Here is a 22,983-nt window from a genome sequence, read left to right as displayed (position 1 = left end):
TTTTTCAATTTTGGGAACGTGCATTTTTTTTTTTTTTAAGTACTCAGGCCTCTGATGATTAGTGAGTTGTCTACAATAGGGGTTGACGATTATCACCCTGAGGACTTGGCAGAGAGTAGTTCAACCCTATTGTCACAGAAGCAATGGGGTGCGCGTGGGGGTGGGGGAGGCGATGTGTCCGATTTCAGGACAAACTTCTAACCTAAATCCTTCCCTCTTTATGATAGATGCTATTTTGATGCGGACTAGTTTTGCAAAACTCTTAACAGGTTAAGCACCCTGTTTCAGTGAAAAGATCTGGAGACTCTAGCACCGGCACCTTGGACTTAATGCCTTTGATTTTCCATTATCCCACAAACCCGATGGGCTCATCTCCGTGGAAGTAGGTGGTTGCAAGAATCCAAGGAGGAAAGACGCGCTAAAGCGTCACGTCGCTGTCACCCCAGGTACTGCGCTGCCGTGCTCCCGGCCGGCCAGGTGCACTCGCTCGGCGGCGTCCTCTCCCACGGAGGACGGGCCACGCCGGGAAAGACGGACGAGAAGAGCCTGGGAGGAAGGCAAGAAGGTCACCCCCATCCCCAGGCCGGGCGGGAGCCGCAGAGCCTCACTTCCCGCGCACGTTCGGGAGGGGCGTTCCCAGGGCACCGGGCAGGGAGGCGACACTCCCCGGGCTCCGCTCCGCGCCCGCCGCCCCTCCGAAGCCGTCCGCCTTCCCGGCCTGGAGGCGCCGCGGGCCTTAGTCCCCGGACCGCCGGAGCCCGAGCGCCGCCTCTGGAGAGGTGAGGGCGGGGCAGGGAGGCGGGGAGGCGGGGATGGCGATGGGGGCGGGGAACGGCGCGCCCGGGGCCGCGGGCGGTCACCCAGCGGCTGTCGCGGCGCCCGCGCCGAGGCCCCCCGAGCCCCGGGAACGGCGTTTCCCGCGCACCGCGCGCGCGTAGGAGGGCGGCCGAAGCCTGGCCCCGGGCCGCGGCGGGAGGAGCGGGCGGAGGGGCCAGCCCCGAGCTCTGCGCGCCGAGCCGCGGCCCGGGAGGCCTCCGGGGCCCTCGCGGTAACTTCGGAAGCCCCGGCACGGCGGGCGCGCGCTCCCACGCGGGCACGCGCGTCCCGGCGCCCCGCTCCCCCGCGCGCGCTCCGTCTGTTTTTCCCGGTTGCTTTCGCTCTCACACTCTGAAATAGGTCAAGGGGTGGAATTTACACCAGGTACGGCCCCCGGCTCTGATGCAAAAGCGGCTCTCTCTCCCCGGCTCCTTGCAACTAGTTGGTTCCCGAGAGCCTCCCGCCCCCATACCGTGCCGAGAGCGCCGGCGACCGTGGCGCGGACAATGGTCTGCGGAGGGGAGCCGCGGCGAGCCTCGCGCCCACCCTAGTTCCGCCGGCCCTGCGCCCGCCCTCCCCCAGCACACCCGGAGGAGGGGGCGCGACGCGTCGCTTCGCGCTCGGGTCCCCGCGCCCGGGGTCTGACCGCCTAGGTGAGTTCGTGCTCTTCCCCCGCCGTTCCGGTCGCCGAGAGTGACCTGTTTACCTTGAAAACTTAGACGTGACCAAAACGGGCGAGCGTGCCCTGCCGTAGGGGGGTGCGGGGTGTGCTTCAGAGGCGAACACCGGATCCATCAGAGCTCAAGAGCTGCAGGGGACATGTTCAGTGTCTTAAAGGTGAAAATGAATTCGTGTTTTCATGGAATACATGCGTCTCTCTCCCTTTAGAAGCTACCACTTGGAAACTGCTTTTTAACTAGCAGGAGGCGGTGAACTGGGATAACTTAAAACCAGAAAGTTTATCAGAATCTGTTTTAGGTGATCTGAAAGAACTTGCGGAAATAGTCAAAGCCGACAACAAATATACAGTTTAAGAAGGAATTTCAAAACGAGATGGTAGGATTTGCATAATATTTGCCCTAGGTGTATCTTATGGTATTACCTGGGTTCTTCGTGGTGAATATCGTAAACATACAAACGCTTTCTGTAGAAAGAGTAAGGCTGTAGACATCTACCCACAACGCTTTACATCCGTTGGTATGCATGAATTGAAATGTGTATTGAACATTTCGTGTGGGCAGAGAGCTAGAAAATATATCGTGTTGAGGTTTAGGTTTTTAGCAGTATTACAGGCAAAGGTTGACATTTAACTCCTTTCAGTGGTTACACGGAGGATCCGTCATGGGACTGATTAGCGTATGGAATCCTTGACATGACTGGCTCATGAATGGTTAATCTGGCCTGAAGTTTAGAGAAGGGAGGACTGGAGGATTTTCTGTCCTTGATGCCTGACCGAAAATGCAGTGGGAAGGATTCCAGTGCTGGTGAAGGATTTTTAAAGGAGCTCAAAGGGGAAGATCATTTGAGAGGAATGAAGGGGACTCCCTGATGGCCACTGATGGCACATACCTTCTTCTAAAGGAGACCCTGGACACGCTGGAAAGCGTCTCCTCACTAAGGAAACCACTCCAGAAGCTACTGCTTTCTTAATACATTTGGTCAGACTTGAGAAGGGAGCTCTCTATGGGCTCTTCTTTTAGTTCAGAAGAAAGCCTGTCTCTAGAAAGGTTCAATTGTAATGATGTTCTCTGGAAATAATTTGTCCTTTTGCGTGTGTGTGTGTGTGTGTGTGTGTGTGTTTTAATATATCCAAATCACCAAGGCAGTTCAAGGTTTTAATAAAATTTTACTTACCGGCAGGATATGAAATGGATAATACTATGCATGGTTAATTCTGTTTCCAAGTGGGAGAGGCAGACATGCTTTCCCAGTAAATCTTAGGTCTCTGTTTATGTGGGTTTTCTAAAGCCAAATCTTACCAGGGATTAAGAGGACTCTAAAGAAGGTATTAATGCTTATGGTATTTCTGGCAGGTGGATACGTGAATACTTCTAGGCTATGTCATTGTAAATAATTCTTAGGCACCTTTAGAGAACTAGTATCCAAAATTTGAAACACATTTTGATGAAGGCTCTATCACTGCTTCGAAGAAGGCACAAAGCATCAGACCCGCTTGGCAATATACAGGACCTTAATGCTGAGAAAAACGTGCAGCTAAGTCTTTGTGTTTACTGCATGGTGATGCTCTGATGTGTATTTTAAATAGGAATTGAGTCAAGCTCTCATTGTGATTTAGCTCTTGGTCTGATGCATTTTTGAGATGAGGCTGTCAGCACTGGTCCAGGCAATCTTACCTTTCTACTTACAGGTAAATGAGAAAGTGCTCTAAGATGGCATGAAAGTATTAAGATGCTGGGGTTTTATTTAAGAACAGACCTGGGGTGTCCGGGTGGCTCATTTGTTAAGCTGCTGACTCTTGGTTTCCGTTCAGGTCATGATCTCAGGGTTATGAGATCGAGCTCCAGGAAGGACTCCACACTCAGCAGGGAGTCTGCTTGAAGATTCTCTTCCTCTGCCCCTCCCCTGAGTCACAGTCTCTAGATCAATCAATCAATCAATCAATCAGTCTTAAAAAGAAATAAGAACAGACTGAAGGAATTAAAATGGAGCCCAATTCTGGTATAGTTTGGGCCCTAGAAGGACTGCAAGCGGAGTGGTGCTAAGTGGCCAATTGAATGTCCTTCAGCTGTTGTGAGTTTCTTCTCTTGATGCCGTAAGAGCACACATAGCATTGAGCCCCTAGCTGAGAGGTATCCGAAAGGAGCTGACATCATTCACTTTGCGTACTTACTTCCCATCTAGTCAAACTTCTAACCCCTCAAGAGAAGGAATTTAGAGTCCACACTGGATCACCTGGAGTAAATCCCATCTCCAAGCCATTTCCTCATCTGTGAAATGGCCATCATGAGACTTCCCCACGTGGCTGTGAGAAGCAAATGGAAAGATTTGTAAGGAATGCCAAGCATGTAGTCAGCACACTGTGAGCCACCCCACAAGGAGAAATGTGTTGAGTTCGATGTCCTCTCCTGGGGGCCGTGGAGGGGTAGCTGTATAATTGCCAGGAGCACTGAATATTCAGGTAAATGGGTCATTCTCCTGTCCTGATACACTTAGTATGCTCTCCTAGTATACACTATAGTATAGGCTAGACTCCCAGGATTAGTGTCCCTTGGGAGCTAGAAGCTCACCCTGTCCAACTTGCATATCCTCCACCTTAGGCCTTGGCTTCTCTGTGGTTAAAGAAGTTACGAGTGGTGGTTTTTGGAAATAATGATGAGATAGTAGGGGAGGATGAGATGACCAAGTGAAATTCTAAAATAGAATTTAAACATGTTTGTGTTTATGCCGTTGGTAGTTATGGCCCTCCTCAAATGATGATCATTCCAAGTTTCCCCAGGGGCAGTTACGCATTTTGGGGTATTGGACTTCGGGGATGGGGCAGCAATACCATTCCATCAGCTTTTCAGTTGTTCAGCATTGCCTGGGGACGTAAGGCACCACACTCAGCCCTCAGAAAGCAATAGCAAGAAACACAGCTCTAACCTCCCATGGGACACAGGTGTGCTGCTCATACATAGGTAAACCTGTCATTATACTTGTGCTCAGTGCAAGGCAGGAAAAATGTCAAGGGCAGAAACAGGGAATTTGACCTAGTATGGGAGGGATGTCAGGAATGCTTGCTTCCGGCAGTGATGTTGGGGTTGTGAAGGGAGATCCTTTCTTGGGGGGAAGGAAGAGCCTTTAATGTGTAAGGAAGAGCCCCAGCAGAGACCCCCCACTGTAGAGGGACTCTGCACACTCAGGTACTGTAGAGGGACTCTGTGCACTCAGGTACTATAGGGGGACTCTGCGTGCTCAGGTACTGTAGGGGGACTCTGCACGCTCAGGTACTATAGGGGTGGGCCGAGGAGAGAACAGGGATCTTTGGAGAAGGGGCAATGTTGTCAGTAAAGCTGGAACATAGGCCTCTGCTGTTGAGACTCATTTTCTTTTCTATCAAGGATCACAGCCTCAATAGAACTCATAATTGCTCTGTGTAAACATCTTACCTTAGGCTTTGAGACTACTCTATTGAATTATAAAAATATTTACAATCATTTTTTCAAGCAGATCAGAACCTAAACCTAATTGACTAGTCTGTCAGCTCTTTATATTACTAAGTGTCTGACTTTAAAACCATTGGGATTAATTTCCTTTTTTAAAATCTAATAGATTTGTGCTTAATATACATGCTTTACATATTTCCAGCCATCATATATACATAGATACAAATTGATTTGTCCTATATTTGTATATAGGAGAGCTGGACATACACAAAATACCTATTTGATCCAGGGTGAATCTATAGATCTGAGAGCTCTCAGGACTGATTTGCTTGCATTTGCCAGTGGAAAGGCCTCCAGAGTCTGGATGGGGGAAGCCTGAGCCCAGCTCTGAGAAGCTGTGAGGCGGACCTGCGGGCAGTGGTGGGGAGCAGCGTGTCTCCTTGGTGGATTGCTTTCCAGCACCATCCAGGCAAACCGAGTGAAGAATCTGGCGTCTGAGTCTCTCCACCATACGCCTGATTTTATTCGCTCTTATTCCCTTCTTTTTCCTTCTTCTTTCCCCTCTTTGCCATTTTTTCATGTTTTTTTTTTTTTTTTCTCTCTCTCTCTCTCTTTACGAGCCCCCATAATGATTTCTCAGCCTTTATAATTATGCTCTGGCTTTAACCTCAGGCCCTACAATGTTGGCCACAGTTGGGTAGTTCTGAATCCTAGAGCCTTTGACCTTCCTGTTCTGCATGGGTAACCAGAGGTCTCAGATGGACACAAACTTTTCCTTCTTGCAGTTCTCTCAGGTGGCAGGCGTGCTGCCTCGTGCCCTGGATGCCCTCATCTCTCCCTTCTTCCCTGGATCAGGGAGGCTGCGGATAATGGAAACTATCTGAGCTACTGGAAGCAGAACAGGGTTTCATATGGGAATTAGGTGCTCACAAGAAGGTTGGAAGAAGAGGTTGCCAGTGGAAGGGGAGAAGAGGATCCAGTCTGGGCTCTTAGGGTGACACCCAGACAACACAGCTGAACTGGATCCGCCCCCCCCCTCCCCCCGCCCGGGGCTGGGGGCAGAGGATCTGCTGCCATTACTGCTGCCTTGTGGAGGCTGAGAATCAGGGCCACCTCTGGAGCTGCTGACCTTAAAGAACACAATGATCAGAGAAGCTGCTACAAGTGCCACTCCACCCAGGAAGCAGGGAACTGAACACAGCCACCAATAACAAAACAAACTAGCAGACATATCTTGTTAATATACTCTCTCCCTCCCTTCTCACCCAGCTCATCTCCCCTGCAGAACCTGATCTGTGCCCGGAACCCTAACTGCAAGGAACTCTGGGAAATGTAGTTTCTACCTTCCCAGCCTCCCAGATCAAGGAACGCATCCTTGAAGGAGACAGGAAAGAATGCGGAATGACACCCCATCACATCTTACATATATCTAAAACATATTTCATCAGAGCCTTAGCTAGCATATTTCATTCAAAGCAGGTGGATGATATATTGTAAGAATCCAAAAAGGATCTAGTTGCTAACCAATTTCCATTTCAAACAGATGGATATTATAGTCATTACAGTGGAAAATTGCTGGAAAAAGCATCAAGCAAATAGATAACTAAAAATTACCAAGCTCCTGCCTCTGCATGTGGTTCTGTTTGAATATGAAATAATTTTCCTTTGTTTCGGTGTAGTAATCAAAGCCAAAAACCAGGAGAATTGATTCTAAAAAGTTCTCCCCATCAAAGTCCCAGATAGTCTACATTTAATAAATGGCAATATGAAGGAAGAATACAGTGTCTGATAAGAGAAATAGGTCCTGACAGGCTGGCTCTTTCATTAGATGAATTATCTATGTATCTCTGTTTCTACCGAAATCTTTCTTTAACCTATAACTTGAATGGTGCTTTTTTCTTTTCTTTCTTTCTTTCTTTCTTTTTTTTTAAGGATAATAAAGATAGAAATCATCTATTAATTGGAGATTAATATAAGTATTGACTCTAATCACTTATTTCATACGCTGGTGCATATCAGGTTCTGTCCTTGCATTAAAGTAAATGTGGCTGAATCTCCATAGTTAAGTAATAAATTATCATTTATCGGCAGTCAGGAATTCCATTCGCACATTTAGGAATGAGTCTTCATTATTGAATGAAGTCATTTTGTATTTGCCTCTGATTTTGAGAGCTTGAAATCGAGAGCAGAGTAGCCGAAACAAATGGAGTAACCTAGTGTATTTGACAGTCTAAGACATGTGTCTATTTGTAATTGATTTTTATGTCTCAAAAGGCAGCACTCCATTCAGAAATCTTCTCTGGTAGATGCTGAAAGCATTTAAATGCAGATTTACAAATGCTGCCTGGGGCAAACCACCGTATAATATGAAAGTATTCTTCCAAATCCAGTGGTGACTCCCAGAGTTTAGCCACCACACTCCAAGCCACTAAAACTAAACATAGTGCTTTTGCTCTGAAAATGCAGCTTCAAGACAAATCCACTGTCTTCCATCCTGAGCCCCCTCCTAAGCCCCACTTACCATGTGTTCTCAGGAGGGAACTGTTTGAATCTAATATTACACTATTACTTGAATAATTGTAAAGGAAAGTAAGTAGTATTAATCTATGTTACGGTAACACATTAGGATCCCTGATTCCCCCTCCCCACAGTTTCTCTCTTTCATTCGTATTTGAGTAAAGAGAAAAACCCGGATTTCCCTCCCACTGGGTTATGGGGGGACGGGTTCTCATCTTCAGCTGTATGGAGCTTAGTTGCAGGTTACATTGTAGGTCACACCTCCTTTTATGGATTGAAAATCAAAGTCTTTTGGTTTTCCAAGTGTATTATAAAGTCAAAGAACATCCAAATCTGAACCCAGTCTCTGGTTAGATCATTGATGGACTACACTGAAATGGGAAGTGGGTAGAGAAAGCATGGTTTGGGGGTTTTTTAAAGCAAAATTTGAGGACCATCAAGCAAGACTAGTATTTGAACATCATTAAATGATTGTTTAGTCACTGACTTAAGATGTGGATATTAAGAATCTCTTTTGTACCATGATTGGTGCTGGATTCTAAAGATAGATGGCTGTGCCTTTGAGAGACTGATTCTCAGAGAGTTATATAAGGTTATATTAGGTAAACTGGTACTCTTATTGTCAGTATGGAGAGTAGTGGTTTTCTCAAAGAAAAAGTGGGACATTTTCTCATGGTAAGGTGAAAGACAGAGTTAATTGAAACCTAGACATACTTCTGATTTCAGAGAATATTTACTGATACTTTTGACAACAGCAAGACAATAAAAAGGCAGCCAAGAGAGGGAAGAAAATGTCAACTGTCTCAGATGGGGTCTTTTATCTACTCCTTTTAACCTACAGAAACTGAAGGGAGCTTGTCACAAGTTAGAGGGTTTTAGTGTTTAAAGAAATAATGAGTTTATAAGAAAAGAGGACTGCTTTTGGTTCTTTAATCAATATTCAGAAAGTAGTCTTTTATCTTTAAAAAATGTTAAGGTTGGTAGTATGGAATGGGGGACCTCAATCCTATCGGGAACTTCCATCCTATCACTATAAGAAATTGAATTCAATTCCAAAAATGGGCCTGGAAGTAGATTTTCCCCCAGAGCCTCTTATGACAGCTCAGCCTGGCCACTATCTTGATTTCAGCTTTGTCACATCCTGAGAAGGAAACTCAGCCGTGTTGTCCCGAACTCTGGACCTACAGAACTGTGAGCTAATAAATGGGCGTCATTCTAAGTTAAAAAAAAAAAAAGATCAGAACAAGTAACATTCTATAGGACATTGAATTTATAATTAGAGTACTTGAGAAAATGCAGGCACATTCTGAATATTAAGACATCTGCAAATGAAAAGGTCAATACAATGACTTATGCAATTATGAAACAGATCTAGGGTGACCAGATGACGTGTTGTTCAATCTGGGACACTTTTAAGAGTGAAAGGAGTACTATTAATGATTGTCCTGGGAAAAGAAGCAGAAACGGGGACCGAAGCCAGCAAACCAGGATTTATGGTCACCCAAGATTAAGATGATGGTTGTATAACATTATTGCATTAACTGCAATATTGATTTCTTAAAAATTGTGGTAAATATATATATAACATAAAAGATTTAAACCATTTGAAGTGTACAGTTCAGTAGCATTAAGTATATGCATACTGTTGTGCAACTACCATCATTCATCTCCAGAATTTTTATCATCTTGCCTTGCTGAAACTGTACCTATTAAACAGAAAGTCCCTGTTCACCTCTCCCCTTCACTCCTGGCAACCACCATTCTACTTCCTGTCTCTGAATTTGCCTACTCTAGGTACGTTACATTGGCAGAGTAATAAACTCTCTGTCCTTTTGTGACTGGCTTATTTCACTTAGCATAGTGTTCTCAGGTTTTATCCATGCTGTAACTTATATCAGAGTTTCCATTCTTTTTAATGATAAAAGCTCTTCTACTGTATGTATTTCCACATTTTGGTTATCTATTCATTCATCGATGGACACTGTGCTGCTTCCACCTTTGGCTCCTGTGACTAATACTGCTATGAACATGGGTGTGCAAATATCTCTGTGAGCCCTTTCTTGCTATTGTTTTGGGCATATACCCACCATATTAGTTTTTAAGTGGAGAAATTTAAAATGGAAGGAAAAAGAGCATTCTTTACAGGATCTTTCTGGTCATACTTCTTCAGTACGGTATTCTATCAGACCAGAGTCCAGCGATGCCTCTACAGAATTCATTAGAAAAATCCATTGTTACAGATGACCTGCTGAAAAATACACCCAGGGGTTCAAATTCCATCTGCACACAAGAAAGGAAGCTAGTATTTCTGTCTCTGCTACCATGATGCATTGATCTCGGATGTTTCTAAGTGAAAAGGGCTGGCATTTAGAACGTCAGAATCTGAGTCAAGTGAATGGCCTTCAGCAGCATAAGGAACCAGAAAATGAACAGCATGAGACTGAACAACAGGAGGCTCCATGTGACCCAGAACATCTTTGTCATGCAGGGGACCATGAACTTCCTGGAAACAGGCCACAGAACCAACTGCCATCTGTTGATTTAAAAGCCGAGAAAAAAGGAGACAAGCTACAGGGGCATGTGGACCTTCCAGATACTGAGAAAAATGTTCTTTTCTTGGCCGTAGAAGTAGCTATGAGAAAGTCAATGTCAAGAACATTGGTCCATCTGATCTCAACTTAGATAATCCCTTCATGGAAATGGGAGCATCAAAATATAACTCTTCATCTCAAATTTTAAGTATTTTCATTTCCACCAGGGATTTATAGACCTGGAAAGTAATGTCGACAAGTCTGGAACAAAAAAGAATTGCCACATGTCCCTCTCTAGGTCTCTTTGGCAGATGTCAGCCTTCTCTGCAGTCAGTAAAGAAAGTAATTCATCTGTAACTTCGGCCTTGAGGGAACTTGATAAACCTTTGGTCATCGGAAAGAACCAAGCTTCAGAAAATGCATCTGCAGAGGTTAATCTGCCAATCAGAAATGGTAGCCGAGAGCCCAACAGGTATTAAGGAGCTTTGAGAAAAATGGACCCAAAGTAAACACCTTACAGCTTTCCAGAATGAACAGTGCCCACAAGTCTGTTCTCACCAGATCACGCCTATATCAGTGGGGGCTGAAATACTACCAGGCAAGTCCACATGAAAAACTGCACACAAATGTTTATGATCTGAACACTCCCAAGTTTCAAATAACCAACATGTCCTTCAGTAGATGAATAGACAATCTGTGGTATAGTCATGCAATAGAATGATATTCAATGATGAAAACACCTATTAAGCCATGAAAAGACATGAAAGAACCTTAAATAAATATTGCTCAGAAAAAGAAACCAGTCTGAAAAGGCTAAATGCTGTATAACTCTGAATATAGGACATTCTGGAAAGAGTAGTATATGAATCAGGACTGAGATAGTAAAGAGGCCAGTGATTGCCAGGGATTTTTAGGGGGAGATAGAAGATCAATAATGGAGGATAGGGGACTTTCAGAGCAGTGAGACTATTCCGGACGATGCTGTCGCTACGGACATGAGTCATCTTGTATTTGGCAAAACCCACAGAACAGTACAATACGAAGAGTGAATCCTAATATAACTATGGACATTTGTTAAAAATCATATATCAATATCGGTGCATCAGTTTTAACCAATGTTCCACAACAGTGCAAAATGTTAGTAAAAACTGCATAAAACATGTCTTCAAAAACGAAGACACACTTCAGTTGGTGTTAGTGCAGAAGATGTACCAAATGTTACCTGCGGGGGTCCGGGTGGTGGTCTGTGGAGGGCAGGGTGAACTTGGCTTCGAGTCCATGAAGGGAACAAATGAGAGCGGTCTGTCAGCGATTCCCAGCGGAAACATCTACTGACCACACTGTACCAGACTAGTCACCCAAACTCTTACCAGCTGGCCTCTGAGCAAACTGCTTCCTTCCCATATTAATTAAAGACTTGAGTCTGGGCCTCCGGAATCCACTGACACATCTGAAACCAGAGAAGACGGGGGTCCTGAAGAGACACAGCCGTTTCCCAGGTCCAACCTACGGACTGCAATCAATCCCCCGCACCCTCCCATGACCCCCTCATCCCCCCACCCCCCCCCCCCCACTGCAGACCCCGCTGAGATTCTCTGTGCTGGCTCTCCTCTGTGGGAAGCTCTTGAGCCCTTGTGGCAAGGGCTCAGCAGACCCAGCTCTTCCTGTTTTTCTAGCAAGGAACGGGGTCATTCCTACAGAGCTCTGACAGAGTGGGCTAGCCCATACACCTTGAAAAAGCTATATAGATACACACGCACACCCAGAGGTGTCCATATATGTAGAAGCCTGCAAGCAGCATATCGAGCTGGGTATTTTTAGGTTTTTGTGATTGATTTTTCTCCAGAGTAATTTGTGATCTTTTGTCTGATAATCTGCCCTACTTGTGAAAATTTGAGCCTTTTGAAATATATGAGCAGTATGTGCATCCAGAAGCTTTTAATTCTCATTGAGATGATATATTCTGGCATAAAAGTGATGGTTTTGTGTGTAGCATACCACCTTACAATGATCATGAATCTTCGAAAAGTGGAAACTACTAGAAATCCCACCGCGTGTGCAGCTGAAAGCAGATGAGCCGAACACTGGCTCTCTGTGCTGTGGGCAGGGTGTGCCCTGTTGACTCAGCTGTCAGCTTCTAAACTTTAAACCACACAGTTTGGTGTTTTGAAGGAGTCCCGGTGCTCTGGGTGTTAGGATTCATGCAGGGGAAACAGGACATCAGAGAATAATTGGTCAGTAAAACAGTGAAGGAAAACCAATACTCTTTTGATACGGAAATGTTCATTGTAGGTAAACAGTAATCACTAAAGCATTTCTACAGGTTATTGGATCCTCTGTGCAACAGCTGCTTCAGTCAAAGCCAGGACCGAGTCACTCCCATTTTCCTGGATCCGTTTAAACTAGACCATAGTCGGTTTGCTGGGTCTCTGGACTGATAGGATCAGTACATGTGGATTCCTGTCCATAGTCCTTAAGAAGGTTATACAGTTTCCTTTTCTTTACCAGTTGGCTCTCAGGTGTTTATAAGTGACACCAATGGCGTTGGTTTGCACCTACTGTGACACAGAACTTAAACCTCTTTCCGCACACAGTTGCCACTGGCCCCACCTCAGCACAATGCTGTTCCCTCTGGCCCTCGGGCCCCGCGCCCACCTCCTCTCTGCCTTGCTCAGCATCCGGGGTCCTTCACTTGACATTAGGTGGGCGAGGCTTCCTGCTTGTGGGATGAACAATGGCTTCAGAAAGAGGACACTGTGGTCCCTGCCCATCCCCAAAGTGCCAATAGAATGACCAGCCTGTGCAGTTTCACCACAGTTTTCTTCAAAACTAGTGTTGCTAGAAAACCCAGTGTTGGAAGCCCGCAGCAGGAAAACCAGAGGGGCTGTGGGGGTGGAGGGGTGTTCTAGAGCGGACGGGCTGCAGGGGGCTGAAAGGGGGGTGAAGGACAAGGAAGTAGGCAAGGCTTGCAGTCGCCTCTTAGAAAGGAGGAAAAGGGGGACTCTAAAGATGGCGGGCAGGTGGGGGGCTGAGCATGGCTGTCCTGGTGTGTAGTTTTCTGTTCCTGTATTAGGAGAGAGGAGGTCATTGGGGGAGAGGCTGCACAGGTGGAGAGAAAGGATTGGCCAGGGGCCAGGAAAGATGAGAGCAACAGAGAGATGCCAGCCTTTGAGAGGCATCTTGACAGTCCGGGGAGGAGAAGGGATGTGGGAGACCCAGGGTGGCAAGAAGGGAAACTGAAGGAATTTTCATTTTCTTAGAGAAGGAAGAGCAGAGGTAGCCGGATAAGGCACTGTTTTGTCAACATGTCACGCTTTCTGGGGAAATTGAATTAGGATCTCAATGCAAATGATACAACCTTAAGCTTCAGATTTATATCTCTTTGCCCATTTTTGGCTCTTGTTTTCTCACGCATGAGCTCTGCAGCATCTCATTCTCTAACGGTTGAGGAGGCCTTAAAAGAGGGATCGGCTGACTGAAGCAGACTATTGGCCTTTCTGAGGAAAAAGCTGTGTTAAAAATCTCAAGTCGTTACTGTCATCTTCCTGATTTGTGTTCTTGAAAAACTCGTTTTCTAAAATAACCTATTTCGACTTTGCTTTCTTAACATTTCATATTTTAATGACATAGAAACTGGGGCACGGCTTACAGTTGAGGGCGTCTTATCCACTTTCTTGGCTCAATAATTATACGTGTAACAAAATAGATGGTGTCTTAGGATGGGCGACCCGGACAGAAGAGCACAGATTGGGTGCCTTAAACAGTGGATATTTATTTTCTCACAGTTCTGGAGGCCAGAAGTCCCAGAGGAAGGTGCCAGCCAATCTGGTTTCTGGGAAGAGCCGTCTTCCTGGCTTGCAGATGGCCAACAGATGGCCACCTTCTTGCTGGGTCCTCTCATGACCTTTCCTTTGTGTGCACACGGACAGAGAGCCACCCCCCCACCCCCGGTGTCCTGGCTTGCATTCGTTCTTAAAGTAGGCTCCACAGCCAGCGTGGGACTTGAACTCACAACCCCAAGGTTAAAAGATACATGCTTTACTGAGCACACCAGGTACCCTTCTGGGGGTCTTGTCTTCCAAGAATATTCTAAGGACCCCACCGGTATGACTTCATTTGACCTTAGTGACCTCCTCATAAGCCCCTGCTGCAAAGACAGCTGCATTGCAAGTTAGAGCTTCAACATGATTTTTGGGGGAGACACAAGCTATCAGGCCATGCAGACAGCATCCTAGATTCTATTAAGGAGTGGATGGCCATCACCAAAGAATACCTCCCTCAGCTATGGGTGCTTCAGGTTAAATCTTTGGTCTTATTTATTTTTAGTTTTTAACTTGGAATCAGACTATATATATATATATATATATATATATATATATTTTTTTTTTTTTTTAAGGAGATTATGATACAGCCCAGTGAAAAGTTCAAGAATGGTATTTATCACTGGAAATTTGAAATAATAGCCTGTGCATCCTTATAGGCTTATCTCTGAAGAGACAAACACAGTTATAAAACGGGGTCTGGAAACAGAAAAAAAAATTAAACTTTCTGAAACAGTCTGATTTATTCTGGGCACAGACTTAATAACTCCTGCTGCTAGAAGAAGTACAATTTACTGCCACAGCAAAGCTTGAAATGTCAAACATATTCTTACAAAATACAATGCAAGCTGCCTGCAAATTAGACCATTCTCTAAGCTGGCGTATTTCCTGCGTCTCTGCAGCTTTCATAATTGTGGCACTTACTGAGAATGGAAGGCCTCTGTGCGTGATGCGAACATTCTAACCCCGGCAGTGTGTCAGTTGCCATCGGCATTGAGCAGGTAAGGGCTGCTACAGACCCTGGAGGGAACTAAGAGATCCAAGCTATTAGGAGCTCCGGATAAAGGAGACAGAACTAGCACTGAAGTGAACACAGCAAGGAGATGGTGTCAGAGAGCTCGGGTTACAAAGCAGAGGCTGCCAATCAGAAGGCCAGGAGCCAGGGACTTGGCAGGAGGTCACAGCGGCTGCCGGCCTTTTCCAGCATGCAGCTCCGACTCAGAGCCCAGGAGGAATGAGAGTGGTCAGCACAGATGTCACCAAATTGGTTTATCCAAAGCTGACCCTTCTGATGACCCGGAAGTCTTTTCTTCCCGTTTTAGGTAGGATTTCAAGAGATTTAGTTGCCTGATTTCTGTTAGGCCAAAAAAAAGTGAGAAGAGCCGACAGCCGGGGCGGACGGAAGTGGTGTAGAAGTACTCCGAACCGCGTGCCACTCGGTGTAGAGGCAGACACTATTCGGCCCCGGAGAGCATCACTCTTAGACTCTGTCAGACTTAGCGCTCACATTGCCAATTTAAAAATAGGCCATTTAGGGGCGCCTGGGTGGCTCAGTGGTTTAGCCTCTGCCTTCGGCTCAGGTCATGATCCCAGCATCTTGGGATCGAGCCCCACATCGGGCTCTCTGCTCAGCAGGGAACCTGCTTCCTCCTCTCTCGGTCTGCCTCTCTGCCTACTTGTGATCTCTCTCACTGTCAAATAAATAAATAAATAAAAATCATTTAAAAATTAGGCCATTTATAGGCTATTCAGGAAGACCTCAAAAGCATGTATATTATGTTAGATTTCCATAAAAGTCATTAAAATAAATATAATACTTTGAGCAACCTCAGCTATTTGTAATATTAAATTAGGTGATATAGGTTTTCATTTAAATTGACCTGATTTGGAGTTCAGCACATATTTATTTGGCACAGGCCTTCCCAGACTCCTACAGGAGAGGGATAGCACATGTCAATTCCATCCGGCGCCATCCCAGAGTGACCCTGCCATCAGGGGAGTCAGCCCCTCCAAGATGAGCTGAGCCTGTTTGTTCAGAAGCTGGGCACAGTGAGGAGGTCCACAGTGGAGGGCTAAAAGCTCCATTTCCCTAGATCACAGGAGCGGGAAACAGAGGTGACAATATGTTCCTTACCGTGTTTTCATTTTACAGTGTTTAGTGTACAGCTTACAGTTCAGTGTACAGTTTTGATTTTAAGTTACGAAAATATAAAGGCATTTTAGGATCACCTAACATTCCTCATCAGTACAGACACCCAATGGTCGATACTCCAGAAGTATGGGAGGTACAAGTCATAAAATTCTAGGTAGCATGAAAATAACCTTTTTTACAGTGCCTGAAAAATTTGATTGAGAAGCAGGAATGTTCTGTGGGTTCCATGTCCAAACACTGGTTCACTCTAGGGTTCTGGGTAAATCATTTCCTGTATTTGTTTTCTCTCTGAAATGATCATCTAAAGATACGTGCAGTGCCCTGAAATCTTTGATCAGTTACATACTAGTATGTTGGACAAAAGCATATATAAAAAACCACCCAAAGTCTCAGGAACAAATGTAATCCGTAATGGGATGAGGCAATGGCAGAGCTAGGTCTTGACCTCAGGACCTTGGGTCTTCAAGGTCACGTTCTCGACTCCTGCTCCCCGCTACTGCTTGCACACAGACTGAAGCTCTTCAGAGCACAGTGAGGTTATGGGGACAAGGATAATGATGGCTTGCTGACCCCAGGGGTTTTTCTTTTGGTAGAACTGACATTAAAATGACTTTCTCCTCCTGGCATTTGACCCACATAAATTATTTTAAACTTTTCTTTACTAATGCACGATACCTAAGCTTATTCCTTTCTAACACAAGTTGCCCTTAAACATCGGTAATTTCCAGGGACGGCAAAGCCTCCTGAGTTTTCAACTTTTCTTGTTAATTAAGTACGGAAACTGTCACTCTCCTAGGAGAATTACAATCACCAATCCACTTAGAACGCCAGCAGAGTATTAAATATGTTTTCAGAATATCATCTTAACTCCGAATAGTGTGATTCTTTAATTTGTTTGAAGCATTGTGACACGTCATTGTTCAAGTAGAAGGATCTTGTAATACAGCTTTTTAAAAAGACAGTGATAAAGATGAATTTCTATTTTAAATGATGCTCCTCAAATCACAAAAGACATACCCACACTAAACAACAATAAAGGTCCGCAGAGCTGTGTGACCGTCTTAGGACACTGCCTGTTTGATGGAGGTGAAGTTGGGAAGGGGACTGAAATGGGCAGACTTTCCTGATTTCTGTTCCTTTAATCTGGAAAGCCACCGGCTTGCTCTATGGAATTTTCTTTTCACAAATGGACATTAATTCATTATCAATTTCTGATTCATTTGTCCTAGAGAGCTACTATAGTTTCTAATTAACTACCAAAATCTCTTCATGTTCTCTAGTCCGAGGTCTGAATTTTTATGGAATGCCATCAGGTTGAGAGGAATCTTAGACAGTGACATCTCAAGGTGTGAATGGGAGGCCACATGTTGATGTTTAGCTGCGCCTTCTGAGAAGGACCAGTCCTCAGGATGGTGAGGATGGGCAGCCCATAGGGAATACCAGGCTTACAGGGGACAGGGGAAGTGCAGTTTCTGATTTAACAATGCCTGTTAGTTGGGGCGCCTGGGTGGCTCAGTGGGTTAAGCCTCTGCCTTTGGCTCAGGTCATGATCTCAGGGTCCTGGGATCGAGCCCCGCATCAGGCCCTCTGCTCTGCAGGGAGCCTGCTTCCTCCTCTCTCTCTGCCTGCCTCTCTGCCAACTTGTGATCTCTCTCTCTCTCTCTGTGTCAAATTAAAAAACAAAAACAAAAACAATACCTGTTAGTTACTAGAAGAGCGGAGGCATGACAGATATGCACCAAGCCCTTTATTACCTGTGCTGGCCTCACCCGACCTGTGTCCCTGAGAGTCAGCAGGGATGCGTGCTCCTACTTACGGAAAACCAAAGTCCCTCCCCTTGGGGTTATAGCTGGATTTCCATCTGGGCTCTCTGTCTATACAGAGAGAATTATTTGAGATCCTCGGCTCCTTTTACTGATACCAACAATCTCCTCCCTTTAATTTTGTCCTGGTGATATTTCCAGTAACTACTTGGTTTTCTTCCAGGTAAGAAAATTGTATAAAAACATCAAAAAACAAACTTAATTGTTAACTTTTGGGGACATCTGTTATTAGTAAGGAGACAAGTTTGTACTTTCACTGTCCTTGAACTTTGGGCTCTGAGATCTATTTTTTATGTGACCCTGTTTGTAATCTGTCCTCACTTTTTACTTCGAAAGTAGCATTTGACTGTGGTTTTTTTTTTTTTTTTTTTTTTTTTTTTATTGTGCCGTATTCTCACTCACACACAACAGTCAAGAGAACATGTCGTTGGCAGGTGGCGGCACTGTCCCATGGTCAGCTGCTGAGAACCATCATTAGCTGCCAGGGAAAGAGTGGGCTCCGGTCAGAAAATGACAGGTCAGAGGTCTGCAGTGATGAGGATCTACAAGAACCCAGGCAAGTGGTCCGTGCAGGCCACCAAATGCCACGTGAAATAGAGAAGCAGCCTTTGGTTCCCAGCATGCCCAGAGATCATGGACATCAGCTCGTGCCAGTTTCTGTCAAAAAGGGACTTTCCTGGCTCCCTCACATCACCTTGCCAGTGGCCTCTCTGAGCACTCTAGCACTGGACGTTTTGAAGCAAACTGGACCAGGGAGGAGGTCCAAAAGAAATATCACCGCTCTCCACCTTTCCTGCCACTGGCTTCACTGTGACCGTGGGCCCAAGCTGGGAAAGTTCCAGACTGCAGTGCAATATGGAGCTCGCTCTTAGACTGGGCAGGGAACCTTCGCTTCAGAAATCAGCGTGTTGGTGAGCAAAGCGCGCTGGAGAACAGAGCAATGGAAGTATGAGTGCCACTGAGGAGGTCTCCGGGGACATCACGTCACCTGCATATCCCTCTTGCTCCACGTGATAGTTCTGCTAAGGCTGGGGACTACACAAAGCAGAGTGTTGCAGTCTGTGCTCAAAGCCATGACTTGGGGTTGGTGGAAAGGGACTGGCCCTCCAACGCATTATGGGGAAAACAAAAAGAATTTTACCTCTTTCTTGCATAAAAGGGGGAGAAAAACCATGAGGAACTCTTAACGCTAGGGAATAAACAGGGTTGCTGAAGGGGATGGGGTGATGGGGTAACTGGGTGACAGGCCCGTGACGTGAGGAGCACTAGGGGTTACACGCAATGGGTGAATTACTGAATGCCACATCTGAAACTAATGGCGTACTGTAGGTTGGCTAATTGAATTTAAAGAAAAAAAAATTGGGGACAACAGCTGCAAAGCTTTTTTTTTTTTTTTTTTTTCCTGAAAGTAGCTCCCCTGACTACTCCATTTGCTGGGTCTAGCACTGTGTTCTAGGGTTAAGAAGTGTTTTATGATCAGTATGATGGTGGAAAATTGGGCAATAAGAAGGAAGCCCATGAGTAGACACAGTGTGTTTGAAAAATTTTGCCATAAAAGGAAGCAAGGAAATTAAGGCTTAAACTGGACAGTGATCTGTGGTCATGCCTGGGAAGGTTTTATTTTTTTAAGAGACATTAAAAGATATTGAACCATATTTTTATATTTATGGGAGAGATTTAATAGTGAAGGGAAAGTTTTTTTTTTAAGATACTGAAGCATATTTTTATATTAATGGGAAAGGTTTAATAGCAAAGGGAAAATTGATGGTTGGCAAGAGAAGGGAGAGAGTTGCAGGATGGAAGCTGTTGAGCTGTCAGCATATAGCTGGAAGGTTTGCTTTCTAGGTTAGTATGAACAGTTCATCCCTTGTCTTTCTTCCAGGAGGAAGGAGTGTATAATAAATGCAAATAGGTTAGTGTGAGTCCATGGAAATCAGAATGTTCCTCACACCCCCAAACAATTTACATCATATGGATATCAAGCATTTTGTTGAACATATAACTGTTGAATATATGTAGATCCCAAGATAAAATTTAGAACTTATCTGGAACTACATCAAAATAAGACACACTCTCTTCTGCATCAAAAGACACAATCAACAGAGTGAAAAAGCAACCTATAGGATAGGAGATAGTATTTAAAATCATACATCTGATAGGAGGTTTATATCCAAAATAAATAAAGAGCTCCTACAAATCAATAACAACAAGGAAAGAAAGAAAGAAAGAGAAGAAGAAGAAGAAAGAACAAGCTAGATCACCTGACTTTTAAAATGGGCAAGGGGGGATACCTGAGTGGCTCAGTGGGTTGAAGCCTCTGCCTTCGGCTCAGGTCATGATCCCAGTGTCCTGGGATCGAGCCCCGCGTCAGGCGCTCTGCTCGGTGGAGAGCCTGCTTCCTCCTCTCTGTCTCTCTGCCTGCCTCTCTACCTACTTGTGATCTCTGTGAAATAAATAAAATCTTAAAAAAAAAAAATAAAGTCCCTTAACCATTTTTATTTTTTTTAAGACTTTATTTATTTATTTGACTCCTGCCGGCAGGAGTGTAAAATGATAGAACCACTCTAGGTAACAGTATGGAGGATCCTCAGAAAATTAAAAATAAAACTGTCATATGATCCAGCAACCCCATTTCTGGGTATTTATCCAAAGAACAGAAAGCAGAATCTTGAAGAGCTTTTTGCACGCCTATGTTCTAGTGGCGTTGTTCACAATACCCAAAAGGTGGAAGTTACCCAAACGGCCATCGACAGAGGAAAGGATAAACATCATGGTGTGTACATACAATGAAATATTGTTCAACCTGAAAACAGGAAGGAAATCCAGAGGTGAAACTTAAGGTCATTATGCTAAGTGAAATAAGCCAGTCACAAGACAAATACTGTATGAGCCCACTTATATGAGGTATCTAAAATAGTTAAACCCTTAGAATGATGGGTGTGGTTGATAGGGATTGGGGAAGGGGAAAAGGGAAACTTATTATTTAATGGGCATAGAGTTTCAGGGTTGGAGGATGAAAACGTTCTGGAGATCTGTTGAAGAACAATGTGACTGTACATAACGCTACTGAGTTGTACACTTAACAAGTGGTTGAGATGATAAATTTTATTTCGCATGTTTTTATCACAACTAAAAATAAAAAATTGTAATTTATGACTTATTATTTGCCTCTTTCCTTTTAAAAGTTGTGAATATAACAAGAGATTTTAACTGATGCTTCTAGCTATTTGGAAGCACTCATTCCTTCCCTTGGCAATTGTCTACCACCACCAAGTCTGCCAGATACAGTAAGAGATATTATGGGTAAAGAGATGAGGCAGGGATGGTTCTTGTCCATACAGAGCTGAACGTTAAGTTGGAGGAAATAAACAAATGAGTAGAGTAATGTCTTTTCAGTTCCGTGTGATCCATGCTTCCTGACAAGTGACAGAAACTGACATTGGTAATCTATTGGCTGATTAGGAATTTATTGGAAGGATATGGAGGTCATAGAAAGTCAGAGAACCAGACTTGGAAAGTAAGTGCACCCTAGGGCAGCTCCAGAAATCACAACCCTGAGGTTCAGTCATCAATCTGAGCAGGACCCACTAACACTACTTCAGAGGCCTCCTGCCACACAAGGCTCCGTGGCCATAGTAATCACTGGAGTGTGAGGACCTCTAAACCCACAAACCCAGAGCCATAACAACAGAGAGAACATATTTTAAAAATAATTAGATATAATTATATCTAGTAATTAGATAAAATTATTAGTGGCATCACTCTAAACTCTCCCTTCCCTTCTACCTCATTTTCCCAAAATGGACTTATAAGAAAAAGAGAGTGTCACGTATCATATAGATCAGAATCATATATACAAGCCCCATCTCGTGGTCACCAGATATTGTTTCCATGTGGACTTTAAGTAAGTCTTTCTTAGGCCATTCTACTGTTAAAAAAGGCCTGCGATTTCTAGGTCCATGGTAAGATCAGTGATAGGACATCATTTATTACTTCTTTCACTGTAAGGTACGTTTCTTGGTCCAAAGCAGTGTTGTTTGAGATACCATGTACTTGTTTCATTAACACCACGTGAGGACAGACCAAATGGTGGCCCCCGTGGTGCTGGTGTTGATGTGTATCCATGTCATACAAGGGGAGGAACAAGAGGGCACAAGGTGGTGAATCTAGCTGGGGGATAGGAGAGCCTTCATAGAGAATATGGCACAAAGAGACCCTTCCAAAATAATTGTGTCTCCCAGGTATTCCAGGGGAGCAAGATAGTTCCAGGCAGAGGGAACAGATGAGCAAAAACCATGAAGACATCAAATGTCTAAAGCATTCAGAGAAACTCAAGTCATAAAGGTACAGCATGACACAAACTAAGGAGCTGGTCCTCGACCACAAATCAGCTAAGTATCTACACTGATTCCTTTATCCTTCATCACAGCAAGAATTTCTCAATGAAAGAAGCCATCATTGGTTTAAGTTCCGGTGCCAAGTCCTTATGGCAACAAGCAGTTTGCTGACTGGCTACTTTGAGTGGAACATCATAGTGGGAAATGCTGGAGGACAAGCTGGGGTCACATCTTGGAGAGCTTTGTGTGATATGCTGAGGTATTCAGACTTGCTCTTTAAGTTCGAAGAGGAGTGAGATGTGATCTTGACCATGCTGTTGAGGACAAATTTAGGGCACAAAGCTGTGAAGTCTGGGGGACTGGTGGGTCTAGAAACTATCGTATCAACCTGGTTCCCAAAACTCAGCCCTTTATTTCAGTGTTGGTTTGTGATCAAGCTAATGGAATGAGAAAATTAGAGGAGGTTTAGTCAGTTTTTCACAAAGCTAAGTATTATTCAATATTAAAGATATTTCTTTAGTTTGAAATTGTGGGCCTCTCAACTTTCATGGGGGTAAATTATCCATTCATCTATGCAATTATGGTGACAGTATAAAATTGGCATTAAAAATGTGTGTTTGTGTGTGTGTGTGTGTGTGTGTGTGTACACGTACGCACATGTGGGCGTGTGTATATGTCCATCCTAGCTTCAAGTAAAGAACCAGCTGGCCCCTCTGGTTCTCCAAATGTCCGTCTGAGATTTTTGGGAGAGGTCTGTGAAATCCATAAGAGTAGGAACTCCAAGCTGAGGCAGTGGGGAAGGAGTGGGAGGCACATAAGAGGTGAGATGCAGATCGAATCTGTAGGAAAAGATGCTTGACCGTCCAGATCTTACTGTACT

General features: G+C 44.6%; 1 protein-coding gene across 6 annotated transcripts in view; it reads left to right on the top strand.

Moving 5' to 3' along the window:
• Positions 1-503: 503 nt before the first annotated feature.
• The window catches only part of TRMT9B (tRNA methyltransferase 9B (putative)), a 61,613-nt gene continuing 39,133 nt past the window's right edge, over positions 504-22,983 (top strand). Inside the window, exons 1-2 of one of the 6 annotated variants that reach the window (XM_082715498.1) lie at positions 504-779; positions 14,694-14,792. The gene's annotated coding sequence lies outside the window, so the exon portion shown is untranslated. Of the gene's footprint in view, positions 780-870; positions 1,470-14,693; positions 14,793-22,983 lie in introns of those variants that run through there. The other 5 variants (XM_082715496.1, XM_082715497.1, XM_082715499.1 and 2 more) reach the window with 5 other exon arrangements.

The sequence above is a fragment of the Mustela nivalis genome (assembly GCF_964662115.1).
Source record: "Mustela nivalis genome assembly, chromosome: 20".
NCBI classification, from domain to species: Eukaryota; Metazoa; Chordata; class Mammalia; order Carnivora; family Mustelidae; genus Mustela; species Mustela nivalis.
The sequence above is the reverse complement of the archived record's forward strand: the minus strand, read 5'-3'. Positions and strand labels throughout refer to the sequence as shown.